The following is a 13,473-nucleotide window of genomic DNA, read 5'->3' as shown; positions in this document are numbered from 1 at the left end:
CAAACTTAGTTAGTTGTGTGTGCACACAGGCCGTGCTAGCACTACCATCAGTGAGCCTTCCCTTGTGTGTGCGTACGCACAAGGCTATGCGTGCGCACAGTTTCAAAAACTCACAGGGGTGTGCGTGCGCACACGGATGTGTGTGCGCACACAAACCAGAAATCACAAATTCTGCAGCATGCACAAAATTCAGATTTTGACACCAAACTTTGAATGATTATAACTTCCTCTACAAAAATCCAAATTCGGCAAACCTTATATCAATTTAAATATTTTTCCATGAACCTTAATTTAAAGCAATTTCCAATAGATTTTGAAAACTGGGGCTCAAGTTATGAGCCGTCAAAGTTCACCAAAAATTCGTTTTTACCAAAAACCTCAACCTCAATTTTAACCAACCCTCAATCCAAAACCAACTCAATCACTTTTCAACCATACCACAACAACCCAAAATTTATACCAAACACTACTTCAACCATTTTCTCAATCACACAACCTTCTAAACCATTCAACAATTCTAAATCCAACCAAATTCACATTTTTCATTTTCCATTAACCTTATTAACATCAATATGACCACTCACCATCACCATCCATCATCAACGTCACATATTTCCAAACTTTCATCAAATAAACTCATCATCATTAATTCATCATCATCATCATTAACACTCATACTCATTATTCACAATTCTCACCAGTCCATTCAATTCATCAAACCTCTTCACTCATTTACTTTCAACATGAACCACAATAACCAACAATCAAAAGTCATCATCAACATCCATCTTCAAACCTCAACACCCACCAACATAACTCATCAATAATCATCACCTAACAATATATATATATATATATATATATATATATATATATCATCACATTCAAACTCATTCAACCTACATCCAAATCATCATCAAGCATAACATTTATATACAATTAATCATACAATCACATCCTTCAACCTATCTTAAAGTCAACTAGCCTAAGTATCCAAAAACATTACATATTACATAAAGGAAACCGAAACCATACCTTGGCCGATTCCCAAACGCACCAAACACCAAAACGAAGCCACCAAGCTTGATCCAAAGCATCAACCAACTCTAACAAATACCAAAACTCAATCTAACATCACATAACATACAAACCTCAAACCTAGGGTTCACAAAAATAACTAACCACAAGGGTTTAGTGAAACCTTACCTTACGCAGCGCGATTAGGGGCAAAATCTAATAATACTCCAATGCTAGATCACTCCTAAACAACCAAAACACAAGGAAACTCAAAAATCCAAAGCCATTTTTGAGTTCAAATGGGAAAACGAAAACTGGGAAGGGTACAAAGGAATACTCACCACAAAATCTAAATATTATCGAAGAGCTTGACAAGAGTTTCGCGTGACCACAAACGGTTCGTCAATCAGAGCTCCGGATCAAAAGTTATGGAGTTTTTGAAGGACGAGGTGAATAGTGAAACCCCTCTTCTCCTCTCTTCCCCTTACTAGCGCCCCTTTCTTATTTTGGGGTGAAAATGAGCTAAAATGCTTATTTAATGAGCATATATTTGTTGGGTCTTGGGCCCGGTCCAAACCATTAGCATTTTTTTTTGTTCGTTTGGCTCACTTTGGGCCAAAACCTTTAAGATTAGTGTCCGATTTTCAATTTTAAATTATTTTTGTCTTTTCAAAACAACAAATTTAATTTTCCAAAATACGCGGTACTGGACAGACTAGAGCCGGTACTGTCAGCTTAAGCCCCAGTACGCATTTTTACAAAAACTTTTTGAAAAGGGTACATTTTCCAACTCAGAAAAAATTCCTTGAAATCAAATTTCATCTTTTTATTTTCAAATTAAAACTTATAAATTTTGAATCTACTCCGGGCACTAAAATTATTTTATTAAAACGGTTTTACGTGAAAAACTCCGGTTCTTACATTCTCCCTTCTTAATAAAATTTTTGCCCTCGAAAATTCGAATTACGCGATATATCCTCCTCGAAGCGTTACACTGTGTCGATGTCCCCTCTCGCCTTCCGCTGCGTCACTCTGATTATCGTCATTAAAGAGTCCGAAAAATTTTTATTAAAATCCAAATACCGATTTTGTAATACTTTTTGAAACCTTTAAAACAAGTTCAATCTGAATTAGTTCATTGTTAAAACTTCCTCAAAAGAGTCAAAAATCATTTACTCAGAATTCGATTACTTTAAATCACAATTTTCTTAAATAAAAATTTTCAATTTGAAATCCTTTCGATAAGATAAATTGGAAACCAAATTCACGATTGAACAAAATCAGATAACTCACTTTTCTTTTAAACCATATCGTTTAAATCAAGAGTTCCGACCAACTTTCAAAACCAAATCATATAAACCAAAAGTTTTAAACTAAATTTCAAAATCATTTTAAGCTTTAAAACTTTTTCAACAAGAATCCAAGCCATACTGTTTAGAAATTAAAAATCATAGCTAAAAACCACAGAAAGCATCCGTCTTTACCTCTGTTGCCACTACTGCTGAGCCGTACCCATCAACCGATATGCCCCAAACTCCACGAACTGTTTCTGGAACACGTCGAGCTTTGTAACACATAGGTTAGGTTAATCATTCTCACAATCTCTCTGTTAACGTGATTGACCTCATCCGTGAGTTGCTATTCGGGTTTTCTTTCCATACCAAACAATCGATATCAAGGTGATCAGTCTCAATATCTCAAGCTCAGTGCTTCAATTGTCCCCAAAGGCACTCACAAACAAGCATGCTATGCATATCAAACAGATATCCTAAATAGCATGAAAGAAAAATGACCTAGAGAGTGCAACGAAGCACAATCGGTACATCCCTCAGGCTCACGAGGACGAACCAGGCTCTGATACCACTAAATGTAACACCCTAATTAGCCTAAGTTTTACCTCGCGTCGTAAAGCAAAGGTTAATCAGAGATCACGACAGTTCTAAGCTCATTTATCATAATTCTAAGGCTTATATATATTTATATAGAAGGAAATAATATATTCTAGAATCCTGATGAAGGATTAAGCTTAATAACATAATTACAAAAATGCGAAACGTTCACATGAAGCTAACGCACAAGACACAAGGTATAGATGCAAGAGAATAGAACATATATAGATATAAGAGTATAAAAATCATAGGGAACTAGCTACAGCTTGCGGAGTTTAAGTCGACTAGTTACAAATAGAAAGATACAGAGTTTTGGAGTTAAAACAGCTTATACAACTTATCTCTCAAGTAAGCTTCTAAGGCCATAAAGTCTAAAATAAACGGGTGAGAGAAAGTACTACAACAAAATAAAATAGAAATAAACCAAGTAGAAACCATACTCCGCTCTGCCACCATGTCCGCAATTTCACCAAGGTGAATTACGACATGCATCTGAAAAATAACAACAAAGTATGAAATGAGAACTAGAGGTTTTTAGTATGGTAACAGTTCCCAATATGTAAGATGTAAGGCTCTGGGACACTGAAAGAAATCCTAGAACTTCACATCAAATACGGAATATTCAGGCTTAGAATAAAATAAATAAATAAAGAACTTAAACCATAAACCGGGTTATCTAAACTTAGGGGAATTCTAACTAATACTAATCACCGCTGTCCCATACCCTTCACCAACCTACCCTCCATGCGATCCGATTGCCACCGCCTACATAACCTCCTTAGCACTAGACAAACGCAAATAATGCAAACAAGTAATACATAGATAATATTCATATATAGCAAGTAATTCAAGAAGCAAGTAGGCATGTTATACATTTAGGCAAACTGCAAGTAGTCAAAGCAAACAAGCAAATAAGAGATACATATGATGAATGCCTTTCCTATTGGCTCGTGATATCACTTGTCGGTCCGTAAATGCCAACCTGACACATCCTCCCAGATGTAGTCTTTTCTGCCACGCCAGAGATATAGTGCCCTGCACACTCATGCAGCAGCAAGCTCATTCAACCTACATCCAAATCATCATCAAGCATAACATTTATATACAATTAATTATACAATCACATCCTTCAACCTATCTTAAAGTCAACTAGCCTAAGTATCTAGAAACATTACATATTACATAAAGAAAACCGAAACCATACCTTGGTCGATTCCCAAATGCACCAAACACCAAAATGAAGCCACCAAGCTTGATCTAAAGCCTCGACCAACTCCAACAAACACCAAAACTCAATCTAACATCACATAACATACAAACATCAAATCTAGGATTCATAAAAATAACTAACCACAATGGTTTAGTGAAACCTTACCTTATCCAATGAGATTAGGGGCAAAATCTAACAATACTCCAATGCTAGATCACCCCTAAACAACCAAAACACAAGGAAACTCAATAATCCAAAGCCATTTTCGAGTTCAAAGGGGAAAACGACAAATGGGCAGAGTACAAAGAAATACACACCACAAAATCTAAATAGAATTGAAGAGCTTGACAAGAGCTTCGCGTGGCCGTAAACGGCTTGTCAATCGGAGCTCCGGATCAAAAGTTATGGAGCTTTGAAGGAGGAGGTGAATAGTAAAACTCCTCTTCTCCTCTCTTCCCCTTACCAGCGCCCCTTTCTTATTTTGGGGTGAAAATGAGCTGAAATGCTCATTTAATGAGCATATATATGTTGGGCCTTAGGCCCGGTTTGGGCCCGGTCCAACCCTTTAGTGTTTTTTTTTATCCGTTTGGCCCACTGTGGGCCAAAACCTTTAAGATTAGTGTTCGGTTTTCAATTCTAAATTATTTTTATCTTTTCAAAATAATAAATTTAATTTTCCAAAATATGCGGTACTGGATAGACTAGAGCCGGTACGTATTTTTACAAAAAATTTTCAAAAAAGATACATTTTTCAACTCAGAAAAATTCATTGAAATCAAATTTCACCTTTTTATTTTCAAATTAAAACTTCTAAATTTTGAATCTACTCCGGGCACTAAAATTATTTTATTAAAACGGTTTTATGTGAAAAACTCTGGTTCTTACAAGAGTCGAACAAAAGGAAGCCTTTTTTTTAATAAAAAGGTGAATTTTGTTGATTGTATGAGTGAGGATGAGTCACATAATAAGTCAGCTTTTGCTGCAGAATTGAAAGATGGACCTCCTTATGTGTGTCGATCTCTCAATTCACCAAAAGATAAAACATCTTTGTCGGGGAAAAAATTACTCTTTTGACCTAACAAAAGCTTAACAAAGTTTTGATATGTTGTTAAAAGATAAGAAGCTTGTACTCCTTAAAGAAAAATGAATGCCATATCTGGCTGAGATGAGAAATAAAAAATTTTGTAAATTTCATCAAACTTCTGGATATTATACTAATAATTGTGTTCGTTTCAGGAATTTGGTACAAAAGGCTATTGAGGACGGATGACTGAAGTTTGCTAACAAACCTAAGATGAAGGTCGACTCTAATCTTTTGTAGGTCACGTCGAATTTTGCTGAAACAGAAGAATCGGCCTTCTCAATCAACATGGCTTTTGTTGAACCTGTAAAGAAAGATGAACAATTCGAATTAGATATGTTCGAATCAGAAAGGTCTATTTATCCAAAATCATGAGAAGACTTGTTGGATTTTTTTGGTAAGGCAAAGAAAAGACAAAGGAAATGTGGCTATATACCCTCGATGTAGTGCACTGTTCAACACCTCAGCTACCAAGGCTTACGACTCATTCAAAAAAGTAGAGAGCGTGTTCATTAAGAGGAATTAAGGTAGGCTTGACTATAGCAAGGAGCTAAAAGTCGAGATTCTATAAATGCCCCTATCAAATAGCAAATGCACACTGTGGTAACAGTCGATCAAAAATCACAAGGGGTGTCAAGTCAAACTAGAGTTCCTCCATCAAATGTGTCGAATAATAGATGGGTACAAAATAATTCTCCAAACTACTCCAGGAATTACAATTTTAATATTTTTAAAGGAGGTTTTGGAAATTGGGCTGGAGCCCAAAAAAGATGAGCTTTTCGACGAGGGCCAAGTAGAAGAGGAGGAGGTTGAGCAAGGTTTCGACACTATTTTCAAGAAAGATCTTCCTTCATTCCAAGAGCTATAGCTCAAACACAAAATGCTTATGTCGATACACATAAGCCATAACCAAAACTAAGCAAGGAAAGTAAGTCACCTCAGAAACAAGAACAGAAAATAAACAAGCCATCTTGGGTAAAGTAAATTTTCTTCGACACTTCATTTCAAATATATCTGAAAAAATAAAGATATTTACTCCTTTATTAAAATTGAAGCAGGGAGAACAATTTAAACAGGAGGAGGAGCACCATGAGGCTTTTGACCAGATAAAGAGATATATGATTTTACCACCAATCTTGGAACCTATCAAACAAGGTTGACCATTAAAATTATATATTGCTGCATCAGATGCAACTTTATGGAGCATGCTGGTCCAAGAAGACAAAGATGGAAACGAAAAAGTGGTTTACTATCTGAGTCGAATGCTGACTGAGGCAAAAACTAGATATAGTGCAGTCAAAAAATTTTGTTTAGCCCTTTATTTCTCTTGTACCAAACTTAAAAGTTATTTAATTAGAAAGAATGTTTATTTTTTGTCAAAATTCGATGTTATCAAATACATGTTTTCTTATCCAATATTAAGAGGAAGAAATAACAAGTGGATGTTAATATTAATCGAATAATCGTTATTTTATGTCCCTGCCAAAGGTGTCAAAGGGCAAGTGAGTGATGATTTCTTAGCAGATCATCCTTGCGTCGAGATTGATGAACAGCCCCAAATTAGGTATCTTGAGCTCAAACCTTGGAGGTTATTTTTTGATGGGTCGAAACATCAAAACAGAGTGGGAGTAGGAATAGTTCTAATCACCCCTGATGATATTTCTACCAAATTTAGGTGTTGACTAGAATCAGGTCTATCAAACAATGAAGCAAAATATAAGGCTTTAATTATTGGCCTAGAACTTTTGATGCGGTGTGGGTCATCATGGATCAATTGACAAAGTCTGCTCACTTTCTGCCTATAGGAGTAAACTATTCTTTGGATGAACTGGCAAGGCTATACATCAAGTAGGTTGTAAGGTTGGATGGTGTGCCCACAACTATTGTGTTGGACCAAGATCTCCAATTCACTTCGAAGTTCCGGGGAGCCATTCAGAAGGCGTCCGAAATGCAATTGTGTTTAAGCACGACTTATAACCCACAAACAGACGAACAATCAGAAAGAACGATTCAAACTTTAGAAGATATGCTGAGGGCGTGTGTGTTGGATCAACCAAGAAGCTAGATCGGTAAATGCGGTTTGTGAAGTTTGCGTACAATAACAGTTATCCTGCAAGCATTGGAATGGCTCCGTATGAAGCGCTGTTTGGAAGGAAGTGCCAATCTCCAGTTTGTTGGTATGAAGTGGATGAATAAAGTATTCTAGGTCCTGACTTATTAGCCAAGACAATTGAACAAATTAAGCAAATATGAGCTAGAATTCTCACTGCACAAAGTCGTCAGAAGAGTTACACAGATCAGCGGCAGAAGCTGTCGGAATTTAATGAAGACGATTTTGTATTTCTGAGAGTTACTCCAACCATGGGTATCAAACAAGCAATAAAGACCAAGAAGTTAAACCCTAGGTATATTGGACCCATTGAGGTGTTGAGATGGATTGGACCAATGTCCTATCATGTGGCTTTACCACCACATCTTTCAAACCTACATGACGTCTTTCATGTATCACAACTTCGCAAATACACACCCGATGCAACTCATGTCTTAGAACCCGAATCGGTTCAGCTAAAGGAGAATCTAACATAACAACTGTTTCTGATCAGGATTAATGATGTCAGCATAAAAAAACACTGAGGAAAACATGTAATTGAGCAATTGAACCTTCACCGGATGTGTATCCGCTCTAGTCACTCAAGTGTTTAGGGGTTGATTCACTGGATTCCCCCCTAATCATGCTTTCCAAGATTTGTTCTTCATCTAACAATCAACAATTATTTAATGCATGCATACAATTATCATGAGGACTTTCTCAAAGGTTGTAATGGGGCTAGGGTCAAGGTAGGGTCATATATAGTTAAATGGACTAGAATTTGAATCTTTGATTAACCTAGACTTTCCCACCTAACCTAAGATAACCTATACAATTAAGTTCTAACCAAATTATAACTACCCATTCTTCACTTTTTCACATACTCATTCCTTTTTATTTCACAACACTTATGCATTGATTCTTATTGTACTTTACTTTGGGGTGTTTTGTCCCCTTTTATTATCTTTCTCTTTTTTTCTCATTTTTCTTTCTTTTAAACTATATACAAGAACATCAATACACAAGATTTAACATTTGATTAATACATGAGCATGCACCCAATTCCCAAACATAGCAATACAAAGCATCTTTTTATTCCAACCAATGTTCCCAAGTCTCCCCAAACTTGAATAAGAAGTACTCTCACTAGCCTAAGCTAATCAAAGATCCAAACAAGGGAAATTTATTGTTTTTCGCTTTAGGCTTGTAATGTGCTAAAATAAAGAACAATTGGGTTAAGCGTAGGCTCAAAATTGGCTAACAATAGAAGGTAAAAGGTAGGCTATTTGGGTAGGTGAGCTTTATGAAACAATGACCTCAATCATATAAATGCATGTATACAAGGAATAATGGACATATAGAATTAAATAAATTACGAATCACAATCATAAAAAGAGAATAATTGCACACAAGAAGGAAAATAAGTGGTTATATGATGTAACCACATCATTAGGCTCAAATCTCACATGCCTGTGTTCTTAGCTCAAAACATGCTTCACAAAATATATAATTCAAGCAAGTTCCACGAAAATTTTCTCAATCAATTGGGGTGGTGCCGTATAGATAAATTCTTTGGAAAATTTTATTGTTTTGACTAAGCTTATCCTAAATGCAATGTTGTTGTTGTGATTTAGAAATTTTAAAATTTCCTTAGTTTATCCCTTATTTTTCAATCAAACCAAATTTCTTATGTAAAAAAGGTAAACTTGGGTTTCAACAATCCAAAATGTTTTCTTAATCACAACTAAAGAGCTAAAACAACTACATAAAGCAAATCTCACTAGAAACGAAATATCTACCAACCAAGATGCAAAATGCAACAACTAAAATAAAAGTACCAAAATAACAAATATATAAAATAATCCCAAAATTGCAGTAAAAATAAAGTGCAAAGTACTAAAACTAACACAAAATAAGTGATAAATGTCCAAAATTGTTCACCCAAAATAGCAATCCACCGACGGTGACAACGGTGACCTTCCCACACTTAGAATGAAGCATCGTCCACGATGCTAATGCTCGGACTCGGGGTGAGAGTCAACTGTTGCGTCTGGCTGGGGCTGAGGCTGTGGCTCCTCATGCTCCTCCTCCTCTGCTGAAGAAGGGTCGGCAATAGTGGGCAACTTGATGCCCAGTGCTACAAACATCTGATCCACTCTATCAAGGCGTCGCATGATGCGGCGCTCACTATGCTCCATGAAGCGGAAAAGATGCTGTACCAGTAGATATGTCGGCTGGTGGTGGTGGTGGTATAGGTGCTGGTGGTGGTGGTGGTATAGGTGTTGCTGGTGCGGTAGATGGACCCGCTACGGCTGAAGAAGAAGAAGGTCTAGGTGTCGCTGCTGCTGAGGCTCGAGCTCTAGATCGACACCGGGATGGAGGCTTCTCATTCACCCATGTCCCCCACGGAATCATGTTCTCCTTCCCGTGGACCAGGGGTGGTGTCTCATTATCCGCCCTCCATGAAACACCGGCTCGCTCAGCCATCTCAGTGACCAAAGTCGGGAATGGGAGTGTGCCACGGACACGCCATCGCTGATAAATGGATTTTTGTGTAGTTTAAAATTCACAAATGAAGTCTCGTTGCAATATAGTTTCTAAACCAACAAATAATCTTTTCATACAAAAATTTGTTTGTCACAAGTACAAACCCCTAAAATCTATAAACCGAAGTATTTAAACCTCAGGTCGTTCTCCCTAGGAATTGCAATAAAGTGTCTTGTTATTGGTTATGAGGTATGTTTTGGGGTTTTTGAGATAAAAAACATGAAATGTAAATGGCAAAGGAAATAAACTAATTGCTAAAAAGGTCTTGGCAAGGGTTGGTGGTCAAGGATCTCTATCCCTATCACTAACCACAACATGAGAATTGGCAAGGGTCAACCCCATTAAGTCATCCTCTAACTAATAAAGGAAAGTCAAATGAGCTATGTCAATCCAAGTCCATAAGTCCTAGTTCTACACCAAATCAATTAGTGAGATCTAGTGTTAATGGCTCCCAATTGTCAATCACTTGGACATTAGTAACTCAAGAGTTCCTAAGTTACCTTCTCAAGCCAAAAGCATAAAATTCTACTCTAAAATCTAACCAAGCATTTTATCAAACACTTGGAAGGCATAAAAGGAAAGCATAGTAAAATTGCAAGGAATGTAAATCTAGACTACTCAATTGCAAGGAATTAAACAACAACAAATTAAATCAACAATAAAGGAATCATGAATCATAAATTGCATTAAAAGAAAATAGAGGAAACAAAAGTGCATCAACATAAAAGTAGAGAATTACAAGAATTAAATGCTACACTAGAGAGAGAAGAGGTAGAAGAAGAAGAAATTGCAATGGAAAAGTAAATCTAAGCATGAAATTAACCTAGATCTAAGAATTCCTAATCTAGATCTAACCTATTCCTAATTCTAGAGAGAAGAGAGAGCTTCTCTCTCTAGAAACTAATTAAAGCATGATAAAACTAAAATAAAACTCACTAACTAACTAGATGCCTCATCCCTCGTCAATCCTTAGGTTAAATACCATCAGAAATGAGTTGGATTAGGCCCACAAGGCTTCTAAAATCGCTGGCCATGAGTTACATTAAGTGAATCATGTGCAACCATCGGTGCGCACGCGTACGGTGTGTGTGATTGCCCCTAAACGCGATGCAACTATGGAAAATATTATATCATTTCGAAGCCCCGAATGTTAGCTTTCCAATGCAACTAGAACTGCATCATTTGGTTCTCTGTAGCTCAAGTTATGGTCGATTAAGTGCGAAGAGGTCGGCTTGACAGCTTTTGCGATTCCTTCATTTCTTCATGAATTCTCCATTTTTTCAAGCTTTTTCTTCATTCCCTTGATCCAATCTTTGCCTCCTAAATCTGAAATCACTTAACAAACATATCAAGGCATCTAATGGAATCAAAGGTAAATCAAGATTAAACAATTAAGGGCCTAAAAAGCATGTTTTCACACTTAAGCACAAATTAGGAGACAATCATGAAACCATGCTATTTCATGGAATAAATATGGGTAAAAGGTCATAAAATCCCCTAAATTAAGCATAAGATAAACCCTACAAAGGGGTTTATCACTCGCCACATGAATCTCCTGATCAAACGGAGAAAGTACACCTACTTCCCCTCCATAATACAACTAATCAGGACGAGCATGTCCACCAAAATCTCAGTAAAATGTGTGGTCAGCATGACATAGTGGGCCAAGATCTGCTGCCATGTCCTAGCCTTCCTCGTCAGATGAGAAAATAACATCCCCTTGGGTTTCCTATTATCAGCATCCATCTCCCAAGGGGCATCCGAGGTGGCAACAATACACCTCAAGGCATCATAATTATATGTCATACAGTGTATCTCGACTCCAGCCTGTACATATGCATCTGTGTCACTAGTCTTAGGCAAACAGCCGAGTGCATCCTCAATAGCAGCCTCTATGACCAATATTCGTCCGCCTCGCAGATAAACCGACTCAAGGTTATGCCTGAAAAAATTACAGTAGAACTCCTGAACCCATGAAGTGTTCACCCTACCCAGCTCCCTATCAACAAAACCTAGACCCATCCCCTCAATACGGGTCGCAATGGACTGTCTTAGATCAGCGGGAATGGCCAGTTTCTTCTCTATGTTGAGGTTCTTCGGCCGGTAGTTTGGGAAGCGGAGCTCGCAGTACAGGTTAGGAAACCTGTGTGTATGGGTAGGCGGCAGTTGTTAATCTGCCTTCTCCTTCTCTGAAAGAGGGTTCTTAGTATAATCGGTGAAAGGAGAAGTAGCGGAAGATTGAGGTTTCTTCCTCTTTCTAGAGGTAACCTTTGCTTTGCCTCTATCAGACATCCTGAAAAACAGATATGATAGGATATAAACAATTAAGCCAAGTAGAGAAATATAAAGCAAGGCATTAAGCACATACAGAAAGCAAGAGGAAGGACATGTAATCATGAAGTGAGTAAAAAAGATGAAAACTTGGAATGCAAGCAAACAAAAATATAGAATTCAATCCAAAATGCAACCAATAAATCATGCAACAATAATAGAATGCTTGTTTGTCAAGCCACACTAGTCATCATGCCTCAAAGAATATAGAGGTGTTAATAGGAAAACTAGGTCAAAAGTTAGAAAAATAGGTCATATATGAGTGGCATGACAATTGTGGGACTTAACCAAGAGAAGCTCAATTAGTATAGAAAACAAGTACACTCACATTCATGAGGATGATGCAAGTCATTGATGATGAAATATGAATTTGCATAAAGCAAACAATGGAAAGCAAGACAACAACAATGCACAAGGTCACTAAGTTTGTAATAATTGGTGTTGAAAGATGTGAAACATGCACTTTGTGTAACGAAAAGCAAGTTGAAAACAATTTTAAGTTAAAAGGGTTACACTAGTGGAGGGTACCAATTATGACAAATGAATGAACCTTATTCAAGAAAAATACAAGTTAAGATCAAATGGTGAGTGTAGCATTGGCTTCATTAGTCAAGTAAGTTGAAAAAGGAACCTTGACCAAGAAGTCATAAGGCAATTGACTTAACTTGAAATGTGGAAGCACAAGAAGGTTCAAACTGATGAGTTAGGCAAGGTACTATTTGACACAGAAATCCGACAAATAGTTCCTTGAACTAACATGTTTTCAATGCGTATCAACGGGAAACAAAATAAAAACGGAAACGCCAACCAAAGTGGCCTAAGAATTGAACTTGGCGTAAGTGAAGTAAATCTCAAAGTCAAAAGGGTCAAGTTCAATTCCTAGGTCGCAACTTGAAGAACAAAATAATTTCCAGAAATTTTGGCAGCATTCCGGCAGTAATTTGGAGGTTCCAGGATAGCAAAAAGCAGCAAATTAACAGATATGAATTCATCAAACATGCAACAAGCAGCAAGTTCATATGGTTTAGGCGACATCTGGTAAAATTATTCAGCAAGGCAACAGTGAAACAATAGATAAACCAAAAACCAACATAGCAGTTACAGGAATGTACAGAACAGTAACATCAACCACCATTCAGCAAAACAATTTCAATTCAGCCAATTCGGATAACAAGAACGGAGCATTTATCAGGCCTAGAATCCTCTAACCATAACCTAGCTACCTAACCACATGCATTTTGATGCTACCCTAATCAAACAGAAATTCAACAACTAATCTAAGTAAACAGAAATAATAGCAGAAAAGAAA

This window comes from Arachis ipaensis, chromosome B07 (genome assembly GCF_000816755.2).
Source record: "Arachis ipaensis cultivar K30076 chromosome B07, Araip1.1, whole genome shotgun sequence".
Taxonomy (NCBI): Eukaryota; Viridiplantae; Streptophyta; class Magnoliopsida; order Fabales; family Fabaceae; genus Arachis; species Arachis ipaensis.
This window is presented reverse-complemented; position numbering follows the sequence as displayed.